This window comes from Hipposideros armiger, unplaced genomic scaffold (assembly GCF_001890085.2).
Source record: "Hipposideros armiger isolate ML-2016 unplaced genomic scaffold, ASM189008v1 scaffold_677, whole genome shotgun sequence".
NCBI classification, from domain to species: Eukaryota; Metazoa; Chordata; class Mammalia; order Chiroptera; family Hipposideridae; genus Hipposideros; species Hipposideros armiger.
Window position 1 is genome coordinate 1,209,385 of NW_017732027.1, and position 14,185 is coordinate 1,223,569.

The window sequence follows — 14,185 nt, forward strand, 5'->3', positions numbered from 1 at the left end:
CTGTAAGATGCTCAGGGCTGTACCTGGCACATAACAGGGGGATGGGAAGGGAGCCCCTGCAGCCAGTATGTGTCTGGGAACTCTTGTTAGAGCGGGGACACACACCCCCACCCTCAGCTTTGGGGCTCAGGCAGCAGGTGCCTCATTCCCTGAGGGTGGAGCTCCAGCATGTGGAGGTGGGGACATGGGGACACCCGGGACCCGCCACCTGGAGACCCACTCCTCCTGCCCAGGCAGTCCCTGCGGTGGCTCCAGGAGTCAAGTCACACTCCGCCTGGGGCCCAGGAAGGCAGCCAAGGTTTCTGGAGACAGGAAGCTGTCGGCCTCCCCACACCACTGCCTGCCAAGCTCACCTCCAGGGCGGGCTCAGCCTCCAGCGGCCAGGCTGCCCGAAGGTCCCGGACAGTCATGGAGGGGAAGCTCTTCCTCCCCCAGGTCCACGGGCAGCTCAGGTCCCCGACCCAGCCCACTCACTCTCTGACCGCCCCGCCAGCCAGTCCCCCAGGTAACGGGAAGAATTGCTACTGTTCAGAAAAGATCTGTAGAGGAGGAGACCCCTTTGCATCCTAGTCTGTGAGGGACAGCCACGTGCAGCGTCCAAGTGACCCTGCAGTCCTGACGCCTGGAGCCGAGTCAAGAAACCCAACCCCACCAGGACGGTTATGAGCTGGAGCTGATACTTAAGTCAGTCACATCTAGACAAAAGGCCGGTTACAGCCCTCCTATCAGGAGTAACTGTGGGGGTCGCAGGGGGGTATGGGCATCAAACCACCTGGAAAACCTCCCAACATTATTCAAATACCAAGTCACTAACACTGAGTGAGCACTTCTTGTACCTCAGGCGCTGCACGAGGCACTTTGGGTTCCTGGGTCTCGGATCCTCCCAGCCACCTGGTAAGGAGCTCAGTACTGCCACCATTTGGCAGATGGGGACATTTAGGCTTCAGGAAGTCATTTTCCCAGTCTCCCACAGACCAAAAGGCCCATGAGGACACATCCTGCCACCCACTCCACGTCCACATACACGAGCCCTGAAGTCTAATATCGGCTTGGCCCTCGCATGTGCTTTCATTGCTCATATTTTGTAAGTGCGCAGACTGGTCCCAGAGAGGTTAGTGGCTTGCCTGCAGTCACAGCTCCTAAGAGATGGAGTCTGATTTGAACCTACAGGTCCCGGGCTTGTAAGTACTGCTCTTACCCAGTGCCCGAGCACTGGTCCCCTCCCCCCACACTCCACTGGCTCCTCCCCCAAGACTTTCTCTCTGCTCGGAAAGCCCTTCAAAGCTCAGGGCCAAAGTTCATGGGCTGCCTCCTCCAGGAAGCTTTGCCTGACTTGTCACCCCCACCAGCCTTCATGGGCAGACGCCCCTTGTCTGGAAGAAGCTCCTCCAATGACAGACACCCTTTTGCTGGCTTATTGGACACGCTCTGTGCAAAGCCATGTGCCTCTCCACCCCCTGGCACAGCAGGGCTGGCACTCCGCTAGGTTTGTCCCAGTCTGAACAATTTCCATCCTTGGGCGGCTATGAGTAAGCCTCAGTACCTTCAGCCAAGATCTTTTCATTCGCTCTGTGTTTGTTTGGGCTGTTTTTGCCCTTTTAAAGTAAAAAATAGTTTGTTTTTAACATTTTGATGCTGTTGTTTTCATTTTAAGAAAGTGCAAAAAGTTGTTTTAAATTAATTTTAAAAACGCCTGTTTCTTTTCCTAAACCCTCTGTGAGCAGCCCTGCTCACAGGCACCCCGAGGCTCTGGCTGGGCCCCCAGCACACACCACTGCCGCTGGACTCAGGGGAGGTGCTCAGGACGGGGAGAAAACGTGCTGCTCCATCTCCTGGGGACAAACAGACACACAGCGGAGGGCCCCGAGTACGCCTCCCCAGCGGGGACAAGGTCCAGGCTCAGCGAGGCCGGGTAGTCCCCAGAGCGTGGCAGCCTTCTGCCACCCCAACAGGCCTGTGGGCCAGCCCTCCCAGAGCCCAGGGACAGCTCCTCTGTGCCCGTCTGGCTGGGCGCTGGAGCCCCGAGGCAGCCCTGTCCTTGCCCTCAAGAAGCTCACAGAGCAGACAGGGGCCCTGAGAGGAGTGGGGACTGGGGCCACAAAGAGGGGCCCGGAAGGCCTCCTGGACGAGGGGGCCCTGAGCTAAGCCCTGAAGGCCAAGCAGGAGTTCAGCAGATGAGCAGGGCCGGAGGGCGCGGAGGAGAGCGCAGCCCCTAGAGGCCCCAAGGTGGTCATGGTCACTATGTCCAGCCTGGCGGGACGGCTGCAAGGACCCACTGGGTTTGTCCCCCATTTATTCATTTCTCTGATAAGCACTCGCTGCCCACCTTTCCTGTGCCCCGCTCCAGGCCAGGACCTGACGATGCAGACAATGGCTGGGTGAGGCTCTAGAAGGTTCCGGTTGCTCCCAAACCAGGAAGGGAAACGGATGAGAAAAGAGACAACAAGCCCTGTGTCTCGGGTGCATTCTGAATCCTGACTCCTGCACACGCAGGCCAGGCCCAGGACCTCCCTGGAACCAAGGGGCCATAGCGTCTGAAGAACAAGACAGTGCAAACGCCCTGAGCATTCTCCTCTCAGGTATGTCCTCCCTCGGGGTGTGCTGGGGTGCTAGGCGGTGACAGAGGCTGTGGAGGCAATGGCACAGCCCCTGCCCCCCTCCTGAGGAACAAGGCCACATGCAAGAAAGTGGGGCGAAGATGCTAAGAGAAGGAGCCAGGCTGCCAAGTGCCCGGTTAAAAGTGGGTTGTTACAGGCAGAGGAGGGCCATGCTTCTGATAAGGAGAAATGTCTCTTTAGGACCAGCCTGCTCCGTTTCCTTATTCCACCTGACTCGTCACCTCTGGGCCTCAGGCCTGTCCCTATGGAAGAGCCGTGCAGGGCAGTGTGCATGGGCCACCTACTGCATGCCTAGCCCTGGGCTAAAAAGAAAGTGGGGGTGTAAAGTGTAAAACGTGATCCCTGGGAGGCCCCGCTGGTGTTGGGGACAGGAGCTGCACACTGAGTGGACACCTTGAACTCGCCTTCCTGCTGCTCCGCACATTCCACCCGGGGAAAGAAGGCAGTCAGGCTGGGACAGCCCCAACCCACCAGGAGGCCTCCCGTCGACACGTGTAGGTGGGGGAGCTGTGCCTCCCACACACCCACAGACTCACACGCACCCGCCTAAGTGTGCACACATGTGTTGTGGTCCTGACGTCCGCACCACAGACTCGTGGAAAGTGACAGGAGTCAGTGTTGGCGTGGCTCTGCCTGCCCTCTGACCTCTCAAGCGGATGGTGTCTCAGAGTCGACGCACAAGTCTTAGAAGGGCTCTCAGTGCAGTGCTGGGTCATCGGGTTCTGGCTTCAGGACAGGAGCCAGCAGCAAACCGCCTGGACTGAACCCACTCTGACCCTAAAAAGCTGCTTGACCTTCTGGAAGCCTTGGCCTGGCTGGACCTCAGCTTCCCTGCATCAGTGGAGCGAAGGCCATAGGCCAAGACACTGGGCCTGCTGAGGCTGGGCGGCCCACGTGGTTGGTCTGCAGTCGGCAGTCCCAGGACTCTGCAGTGACATCAGGGATCTGGGGTGGGGGCCCTGGAAGAGGGGCTGCTCATGTCAGCATGGCAGGGGAGCCACAGCAGAGCTTAGTGCTGGATGGAGCTAAGATCCGTTCACCATTGCTGGAGTGAGGGACAGGTAAGAGATGAGGCCAGCAGGGTGGGCCCACAGGGTCTGTCCTCGCTGTGCCCTGAGGCCCACCCTGCTTCCACTGCCACATGAAAGAGGCCGAACGGCTCCAAGTTCAGGTTCATGGCAGTTACCGGGAAAAAAATAACAATAACAAGATAATCACCAAACAACAATCAGCAAATAATAAGAGAATTCAGTGCGAAAGGGAGAGAAAAGTAACCCACAAAAATGAGTCAGGACCATGGACAGGTGTCTCAGAACCCCGAGGAGGGCGGTGGAGGAGGAGCCTCCCTGTCCGGCCACAACAGATGGCATCCAGGAATGAACAGAACAGAGACGTGCTGGGCCTTCACCAGGAAAGTGTTTAAACATGTCTGAAACACACAAAAGGAGGCTCGAGCAAGTATTCTGGTGTAGAAAGTCTCAACGCGCTGAAAGCCTCAATTCTCCAAAAGTCAGTACGTACATTTCGAAGGATCCCCACTAAAAGACCAGTGGCTTATTTCCTAGACAAGTCGATTCTAAAGTTCCCGTGGAAAAACACACAAGCACAGCCAGGGAGCGCGGGTGAAGAGCGGCAGGTGGGCTGGTGGCGCTGACACACACACCATGGAGCTGCTGTGTGCAGTGGGCAGAGCCGTCAATGAACCGGAACAGCCAAGCATGCGCGGGCATTCCTCATGGGGCAGAGGGGCGCCTCAGGCCGCTGGGGTGTGGTGGGCCTTTCAGCAAGCAGCGTCGGAACTGTCAAAACTCAAGTCCGCACCTGGGAAGAGAGACTTCATCCAAAAGCATTACAGTGGAGGGGGGAAAGCGGGGGGGGGGGGGGGGCAAAGGGCCACTGCAGTGCGGAGGACTCTGACTCAGGTCTGCAAGCCTCTCCAGAATTAGGCAAAAAGAGTATTGGAGGGATTTGGTGTTTTTAAAGAGGTTTTGGCTTTTGTTTTGTTTTGTTCTGTTTGTTTGTTTACAGAGAGAACACAAGGCTAGAACACTGGGAGTAGGAGAGGGGGTGAGGGATGGTGGATTGGAAGCTGCTTCCCGAGGCCGGCCTGTTCCGCGGGCTCTGTGCTGGCTCGGTGGACGGGACCCAAGTTCGCTTAACACACGTTTTGCTCCCATGGATCAGTGGGAACAAGCGGTTCAGCTAGTCATTTACGAGGTGAAGAGAAGGAAGCTGGGTCTGTATTGGGTGAACAGGTGAACAGGGGACACTGGGAGAGCCACCTAGGTCACACGGGGCAGGGGCTCTCTGCAGGGAGCTGCTTTCGGGAACAAAGGCTGGGGGGTTTCTCAGGTGTTTTTAGGGGTCCAGGGCTCAGGTACAGCTCAACACTATCAAAACAACTGGACAAACATTTGGAAAAGATAACACTGGATCTGGGTTTTATGGCGTCCCCCAGAATAAACTCCAAGTGGAACAGAGTCTGAATTTTAAAAAAACAGAACTACACAGTTGCCTGAGGAATTTGTGGGTGATTTCCCCTATAATCTAAGAGTGGGGAAAGCCTTTCTAACTACAGTGACTCAAAAGCCAGAAGCCATAAAGGAAGATACGGATAATACGATATATAAGTTGTGTATATACAAGTGTACATATCAACCACATGGGAAAATACAAAACATGAAGTCAAAATACACAAAGTCAGAGTAATCACTGAGAAAATATTTACAATTTATATCACAGTCAGAGGGCTGATCTCCCTAATATATTAAAAAAAAAAAACAGGAACAAAATACAAGACCCAAACCTGATAGAACAAAAACAGGTGGACAGATGACATGAACAGACAGGTCACAGAGAAATGCAGATGACCCTCAGATGTATAAAAATGGGCAGAACCTCCCTAAAAATAAGAGAAATGCAAATATAACCATCCAGACCTAGCCCATGTCTCCCCAACTAGAGAGTAGCTGTCCGGCCTGGCAGTGCTCCCTCTGGGCAGATATGTGGACAGACAGGCACCCTCACCCCCTGCTGGTGGGGGAACAAAATGGTATACGGCTGAAGGGACATTTAGTGACAGGACAAAAGCACAGATGCAATTGCCTTTGACCCAGAGATCTCAAGTCTACCCTGAGATCCACTCCACAATGTGACATGACTTAGGCACAGAGTACCCGCTGTGCCATTATCAGTCATGCCAAACAACAGGGACATCTCAGCCACCCTGCCACAGGGCCTGGCTGTAACCGAGGTCCATCTCCACAATGGGGCCGTAGGCGGTCATCGAGAGGAGCAGGCTGACCTCTGTGCTCAGCAGAGCTCTCCAGGACATAGTGTTCATGGGAAAGAACAGGGAAGCCACCTTCTGAGAACGAACAGTCAGTGCTTGACCTTCTGTTTCTGTCATGACAAAGAGGCTGGAACCGGACAAGTCCTCCTATCATACGCGACTGTGAGACTGGACAGAACAGAGGGAGTGGCTGTGTGCAGACGTCCGGCAGCAGGCACTGCAGGGCTGTGCCCTGACGAGGATGCCAGTCAGCCCCACGTTTCCCTGCTTTCTGCCTGGAGGCACTTTCTGGACCACAGTACAGGGAGGTAGAACCCAAGACAGCATGGTGGTCTCACTGAGTGACATCAGAGTTTGGGGAAACTGAGACTGCTGGAATTTGTGGGACAGAGGATCAGGGAGGAGGTTCAGAAATGTGCATGGGGTGCCCTACAGTCTTCTTCTAAGTGCCAAGATGTCCACGTGCAGGGCAAGGAGTAGTGAGACCTGATGGAGTCCAACTCCTGGGGCATTGGGGGCAGAGGGGACAGTCCGGAGGCATCCTAGCTGCCTGGGTGGGAGGCCTTGCTGAGCACCCTGGAATTCAGTCAGAAAGGCCAGGCATTAAGAGCAGACATCCCAGACCCGGAGTGAGTGCTACGCCAAATCCACCCCAATAAAGTTGAAAATGAAGTCTCAGAAGGACCATGCCGACCGCCAGTGAGTAACTGCAGGTCAGGACACAAGTCCACAGTCCAGATGGACCCAAGCAGCATCCGTAACACCCAGGCTACATAAAAAGATGAGACGTGAAGAATCAGGAAAACACGACGCACAACCAGGAGGTACAATGGTCGGTAGTAACATACCCAGAGATGCCAGGGCTGGCAGAGAAGCACCACGGGGCAGCTCCTGCAAACACGTTCAAGGACTTAGATGAACAGATGGCCGCAATGAGTGAGCAGATGGAGAGTCTCAGAGAAATGGACTATCGTGGAAAGAACAACATGGAGGGTCTACCACTGAAGAGCACAATGTCTGGAATGGCAATGTCATTGGCTGAGCTTCACGACAGTGGAGGTTACAGGAGAGTCAGCGAACCTGAAGGGGTCACAGAATCATCCCATCTGAAGGAGGGGGGGAAAAGGATTGAAAACCAGAGGCCCAGTAAGACAATACCAAGCGGTCTAACAAAAGCGTTTTTACATATTGGGTCCATTATTGGAATCCTGAGGAACAAGGAGAGAAAGATTGCGGCAGGGGACAAAATGGACTTGAAGAAATAATGGCCAACATTTTTCTAAATATCAACCCACAGATCCAACAAGTTTAACAAACCCTAAGCAGAACAGACACACCTCCACCACCAAGGCACTTTATAATCTAATGCCAAAAACCAGGGATAGAAATAAAATCTTAAAAGTGTCCAGAAGAAAGCAAAAACATTCTATATAGGAGAAAAACAAGAAAAATTACTAGCTTCTCTTTAGAAACAGCACGCTATGATTTGAATTTTTGTGTCCCTCCAAAATTCATATGTTGAAATTAACCCCCACAGTTGATGGTGTTACGAGGTGGGGACTTTGGGAGGTGGTGAGGCCACAAGGGTAGAGCCCCCATGATGAGACTGATGTTTTTATAACAAGACCCCAGGGAGCCCCCATGCCCTTTCCTCCATGTGAGGACACGGTGTGAAGTCTACATTCTATAAGCCAGGAACAGGGACCTCAACCAACCATGCTGGCTCCCTGAACTTGGAGCTTAGGAAAACCTCTAAATAGCTTTTAACAGACGTAAATGAAGTCAGTAGAGGAGAGAAAATGAAATAATTTTAAAATGCTCTGTCAAAGGAGGCCGAGAAAGAGGGGGGGAAGAGACAAAACACAAAGGTAATTAACAGTCTTATGGTATGTATGTGCCTCCTGACGCATAGCAGTATAAAGCATAGTGGTATAAAGCACACGGCTTCACTCACGGAAATCAAAGGGAATGCTTCGTTTATGAAGGACCCACACCTCACTTCCAACTTACAGAAAAGACAGGAAACATTGGCACAAGGTAAACAATACCAGGAGGAAATGGACCAATGCATTATGCAGAACAACTGACCTAGCCCTTCAAAAGCCACCATCATGAAGAAAAGAGCAGACGAACCACATTTTTAATCTAAAACTTTTAATCTAGAAGGAACTCTAGGTTAAAAGACTTCCTTCTAAATTAAAAGAGTCTAAAGAGACAAACAAGTGAGACAGTATGTGAAACTTGTTTAGATCTTGGCTCGAACTAACAGCTACAAAAGAGGGGACATTTTGGACACTTTTAATCTGGGCAGGGTATTAGATGATATTTGAGAATTGACTGTTAATTTTCTTAGGTGTGATAATGGCACTGTGGTTCTGTAGGAAATATCCCTATTTGTGACAGATACAAGTTGAAAGATTAGGGATAAAGTGTCACAATGTCTGCAACTTATACTAAAATGTTCAGCAAAAAATTAGAAGAGGGATGGGGAGAAAGACCATATATGCCAATATGTTCATAATTGCTGAACTTAGGTGGGGGGGGGTGCAGGTGCTCAGTATGGTCTTCTTCTATATTATTCTTCCATTATGAAAATTTTCATAATTAAGAAAAATATCCCGCAGCTACCCACAGATCAGATTTCCAGGAGACTCAGCCATCTGGTGCACAGGCATACACCCAGGAGTCAGCGAGGAGGGCTGCGCAGTGGCCAACGTGGCAGTCACCGAGCACTGCAGGCCATGATGGCCATGGTGAGTGTTTGTCGATCGAGCCCCAGCACCCACTTTTCCTGACCATCTGCTCTGATTTCCATTTGCTGGGGTCCACATGGTTTGCGAGAAGCTGACTTGACCCCAACCTGAACACTCTATCCTCTGAACACATAGACTGGTGTTCCCAGTCACATGATCTCAGTCAGCCTGGTCATTTCAGAGTGGGTGTGGATGAAGACACCACAGCCTCAGGAGGTGCTGGCAAACAGCTCAAGGACAAAAGGGAAACCAGACCTAGGACAAGCTAAACCTTCAGAAGCAGGACAGCGTCCTCGGTGACATCCTGAACCACTGGAACATGCCTCACCTGAAGCTGCCATGACTACCGGTTGGTCTGTTGGAAAAGCCAATAGATTCACTTAGGTTGCATTTCTGTTGTGTGCAACCAAACACATCCTTTCATGCTATACCATCTATAGGGGGATGCCTCTGGCTCCCACTTACCGCCTTAAATGAGTAAACAGTGTTCACACAATTCTGAAATCTGTGTCTTGCTTCCCAGAGCTCATGAGAGGGCAGGGCTGCTGCAGGCAGGTACCCAACAGCAGGGAACAGTCAGAGCTGACAGCACACAAGCAGATGGGCTCTTCACAAAGGAGAAAGCCCAGATGCTCACCATCACGCATAACTGTGGAAACGCAAATGAAAGCCACAAGATAGACGTCACATCCACCAGGCTGGCAAAAGTTCAAAACAGGATAATAGCAAGTGCTGGCAAGGTTGTGACATGCCTAGAATGCACCATGGCCCAGCCAACCGGACACATATCAGTGATGTGTGGTATTCAGATCAATGGATGGGTGGGTGGATGAGGAGGTGGACCACAATCTGGTGAGTAGGTGGTTGGTGGGTGGATGGATGAGGAGGCGTATAAATGGGTGGATAGAAGTTCTATGAGCGTGTGGTAAGTGGGCAGTAAGGCAAGTAGATGGGTGGGTGAATGGGTAGGCAGGTGAGTGTGTAGGAGGACAATGCATGAGTGGGTGTGTGGATGGGTGATGAGTAAACAGAATCGGGCTGGAAGAGAAGCGGATAGGTACGTACAATAGATGGATAGACAGGTGCTGAGGGGGTGATGTGTGGTGTGTTAAGGTGGGTAGACACAGAGATGGGTGGATGAGGTAATGGATCAATGGATATGTGGGTGGGCACATAAATATTGGGATATACGGGAAGAAACATTTAAGTTTGTGGGTGGGCGGATAAGTGAATAAGGCTCAATGCTGAATGAGTGGATGGATGGATGGATGGGTGGATGGATGGATGGATGGATGGATGGATGGATGGATGGATAAATAGAGCATGAATGAATGATGGTTGGATGAGTGGATGGATGATGGATGGATGGATGGATGGATGGGTGGATGGATGGGTGGATGGATAGATGGTTAGGCGGGTAGGTGGGTGTATGGTAAAGTAGTGAATGAATACGTTCTTAGCTTAGCAGACAGTATCTCTCTGAGAGCTCCCTCAGAGGTCCTGGACCCAGTTCTTCCACAAACTTGCTTTCTGACTTGGAGTGAGCATCTGCCCCACCCTGGGCTCAGTTTCCCCATCTGCTCTGTGCGTGTGACGGAGTAGATGAATCTGATTAGCTGCTCAAGTCCTCCCCCCAGGCGAGGGTCATGGCCCAGGACACAGCCCTTGCCATTCGGGGCCATGTCAGCAGCCTCCGGCCAGACCCGCCGTCTTGGGACAAGCCCAGACAGGGAGAACACACTGCCCGCTGGTCGTTGCCATGGAAAACCCTTCACTGCTTGTTTTTCTCCTCAGCCGATTCAGGAAAGAGGCTCAAAGTGACAGAGCGTCACTGGGCCTCAGCCCTGGCCAGCTCTGACTTATCCCCTGACATTTCCCAAGAGCCAGCTAAAGTTTTCTGCCACAAATAGACTGATGTGGCTCCCTTGAGGCTGTCTGGCTTGCACAGGGTCTTGTCTCGGGAGAGCTGGGAACCCAGGGAACACAAAGGGAGTGGGATAATGGTAACAGTCAGGCAAGGGCGGGCTGTTCTGTGAGACCAGCGAGCACTGGGGCAGGAGGTGGCAGGAACTGGTGGAGACACAGGGAAACGGGCTCCTGACGGAGTGATTGGCTGTTGGGCCCACTGTCCCGTGAGGTGGTGAGTTCCCCATCCCTGGAAGTGTACAAGTTAAAGCCATAGAACAGGCTTGTTCTAAAGCCATAGGCAGGTTGGAGAGTCCAGGGAACAACAAGGTCTATAAGTTCCCTCCAAGCTCTGAGTTTCTATGAATCTAATGTTCACAGGATTCCAGGATTCTGGATCTTTCTGACTGGGTATCCAAGAATTAGGCAGCCACTGTCTTATCCAGAGGCAAGGCAGGTTTAGCTGTGGTAGACAGGGAGGGCAGCCTGGTGGACGTGCCCATCAAGCAAGGAGCTGGGGGAAAAGCGTTGCAGGCAGAGGGAACAGAACTTGTAAAGGGCTGTGGGGCCCACCCAGGAAAGGCATAGGTGGCTTGAGAGAGCCTGGCCTGGGCCTGAGTTCGCAGGTCACATTCTGGGCATGTAGGGTCCTGGGTGGGCCTCAGGGTGGCCCTGGGGAGGGGATGGGCCAGACCGGCGTGGCTTCTTCTCGCTGCCCGAGCTCCCAGCTGCCACCCTTGCTTGAGCTGCCAGGTGGGGGCCTCCTCTCCTTAGGCCTCTGCTTCTCACTCTGTCTCTCCGCCTGTGAGTTTGGACAGGGGGCAGCTGAGTGCCTGGCAGCCCCCCTTTCAGATCTGACAGCCCCAAGAGGCCTGCTCCCCACCATGTGCACAACAGAGCAGAGCTCTTCAGTGACTGGTGGGTGAGCAGAACTAGGGGTGATGTGGGGGGGGCCTTTAATCAAAGCCAAGTCCCCCAGACCAGCTTTTCTCAGCCACAATCTCCCCCTGCTGCTGCTCATCTCCTGTGACTCCATCTCAATGAAGGGAAAGAGGGGTGTCCCTCTTAGGGGCCCCTAAGACTCCGACAGGTTGTGTGTGAGGCCCGAAGCAGTGTCCTGGAGGTCCGGGGCTGCTCTGGGGTACCTGCTCTAGCAACCACCCAGCCACCGCAGCAGAGCCCCTCCAGGCTCACGTGGGTCTGGGCGGCCTCCGTAGGTGAGCTGGCATGGCCTCTACATGCACTGCGGACCTGGGCATACCATGGCTTTCAGGAAGGGCGCCAGGTAGGGAGCAGGCAGCCGTGAGGAGACCAGGGCGGGGTTCCATCCCGACCTCTAGGCCTAAGGGCTGGGGAAGCAGTGGTTACTGGACGCTGTGCACCTGGCTCAGCCTCTCGGCGCCTGGAGCAGAACGGGGACAGTGTCCTACACGTCTGCCTCTAGACAACAGCCCACTGGGGTCTCTGCTTCTCACTGGGTGGAAAAAGGCCTGGACATGTCTCCTGGTCACTGTGCTGGGGACCCACCTGCCCTGGGCCTCAGGGTTCTCATCTGTCATTCAGAGAGCCCCACAGCTGCCCGCCTGCTCCCAGAGGAGTGTTCTGGGGACCAAGGGACTACTGGTGGCGGGCTCGGCAGCATGGCGTCCTGCAGGCCTGGCCATGGGACAGCTGCTCCCTGCCAGAGCTGTTCTGAAGGTGCCTGCTCTGGCCTTGCTGGAGGGACACAGAGACCCAAGAGGTGGCTCGAGACGCCTATCTATGCACTTTGGCGCCTCCATCTGCCCTTTCGGTTGTAAATCAGAAACAGTCAGGGACGCGCTGCAGAGATGGAGGAACACTCACCAGCTGGAACCTCCCCCCCCTTCCCGGTCTGAGCCTCGGGCAAGAGCACTTTAACCCTGTAGGCCCAGCATGAGGGCAGACAAACTGGCACTGCTGCCTCCTGAGGGCATTGCCGAGGCCAGAAGTCAGTCCCACCCGAAGCCCCCGCACCCAGTCACCATCGCGTCCTGTCCACGGCTGTCCCCCCACTGGACATGGAACAAAGCTCGCTGTCCCACCACGGTGTCCCCAAGGCCAGCAGAGGCTGCCACCAAGAAGAGGCTCTGCAGGGGTTATGGAGTGAATAAGTGAATGAGTGAATGAGTGAATGAATGAATGAATAGAAGCACAAACCAACTGAGCAAAGGGGAGAGCGAGGCGTCTCCTTCACCAAGTGCTTGAATTCAGTGGGTCAAGTTTGCTTAGGATTAGGAAGTCCATGTTGTAACAATAAACACGCTGCCATTTGTCACCTCGCTTTCTAACCTGGAAGACAGATAGTGCAGTAATTTGTCATAACCCCACTTCCCAATGAAGGCATGGCCATGGGACGGCAGGTGGAGAGGGATTGTGCCAGCATTTCTTAGCTGGCAGCATCCTATAAAGAAGTCCTTCCTTCTTTTTAGGGTCTCTGAGTGCTCATGGACATTTTCATCCGACATGCACCGTCACATTTCCCAGACGTGGCCATTGGGAGCCCTCGCCACTGGCCCTTGTGTCTCCTGCCATGTGTCCCCCCCCCCGCCCCATCCCTGAGGGCTTCTGTGCCCCCCGGGCTCATCTTGGCCCAGACCCGGAGCCAGCCCTTCTCCAAGGGCCCCAGCCCTGACCGTCACCTGCTGACACGGGGGACAGCCTGATTCCCGAGTGGGTGCTCTGTCCCCGTGCCACGTGGCTCTCCCAGCCGGCCTTTGAGAGTTTGGGACGGCTTGTTATGGAGGACTGGCCACTGTGACTCAGGGAGAAAGCCATGTGGCCCCAGGCCCCAGTGTCTGAGCAGCGCCAGGCAGAGGCTCTGAGCCTCACAGACCTGGCTTACCTGCCACTTGCGTCTGTGCAACATTGAGCAAGTGCCTTCACCTCTCTGAGCCTCAGTTTGCCCCTCTGTAGAAGAGTGGTCAAGGTTACAATGAATATTAGCAATAATACATCCATTACAGCTTGGTTTGGCTGCACACAGCAGAGGAATCCCAACAATAAAAGGCACAAACAAGGCAGCAGTTTGTTTCTCTCGTAAGTGACCCATCCAGGGTGGCATGGCAGCTGCGCAACGTCCTCAGGGACCCAGACTCCTACCCTCTTCTCGTCCCCATCCTCAGTGGGCATGGCCTCCACCCCCACAGCCACTTTGTGGTGGGGTGCAGGGCGGTACCCCGAACTCAGCATGTCCTGCTGACTGCTCACAGCTGGCTCCCCAGGAAAAGGCCTAGTTTGTAGTGTTTGTCACTTTCCATGGTGTGTGGACCCCACCATGGCTGACCCAATGCTACCACACGACACCGCACACCACTGGCTCTTACCATAGAAGTCAGCGAACGCTCATAGTAACGAGTTGGAGGGAAACCACCCTCTAGAGCAACGGTTCTCAACCTTTCCCAGGGGTCGCCTAAGACCATCGGAAAACACATATTTTCCATGGTCTTAGGAACCGAGACACCGCTCCTCTATCCGTCTCCAGGCCCACATGCAGATACGCCCACATAGAGTACCCGGCGACCCCTGTGAAAGGGTCGTTCGACCCCCAAAGGGGTCGCGACCCACAGGTTGAGAACCGCTGCTCTAGAGGGAAACGC

General features: G+C 53.9%; 1 long non-coding RNA gene across 1 annotated transcript; it reads left to right on the forward strand.

Annotated features, from left to right (window-relative positions):
* Positions 1-2,214: 2,214 nt before the first annotated feature.
* Positions 2,215-9,132, forward strand: LOC109372920 (uncharacterized). The gene is made up of 3 exons (XR_002122122.1): positions 2,215-2,579; positions 8,535-8,663; positions 8,845-9,132. It is a non-coding gene; the product is annotated as an uncharacterized LOC109372920 (long non-coding RNA).
* Positions 9,133-14,185: the final 5,053 nt, after the last annotated feature.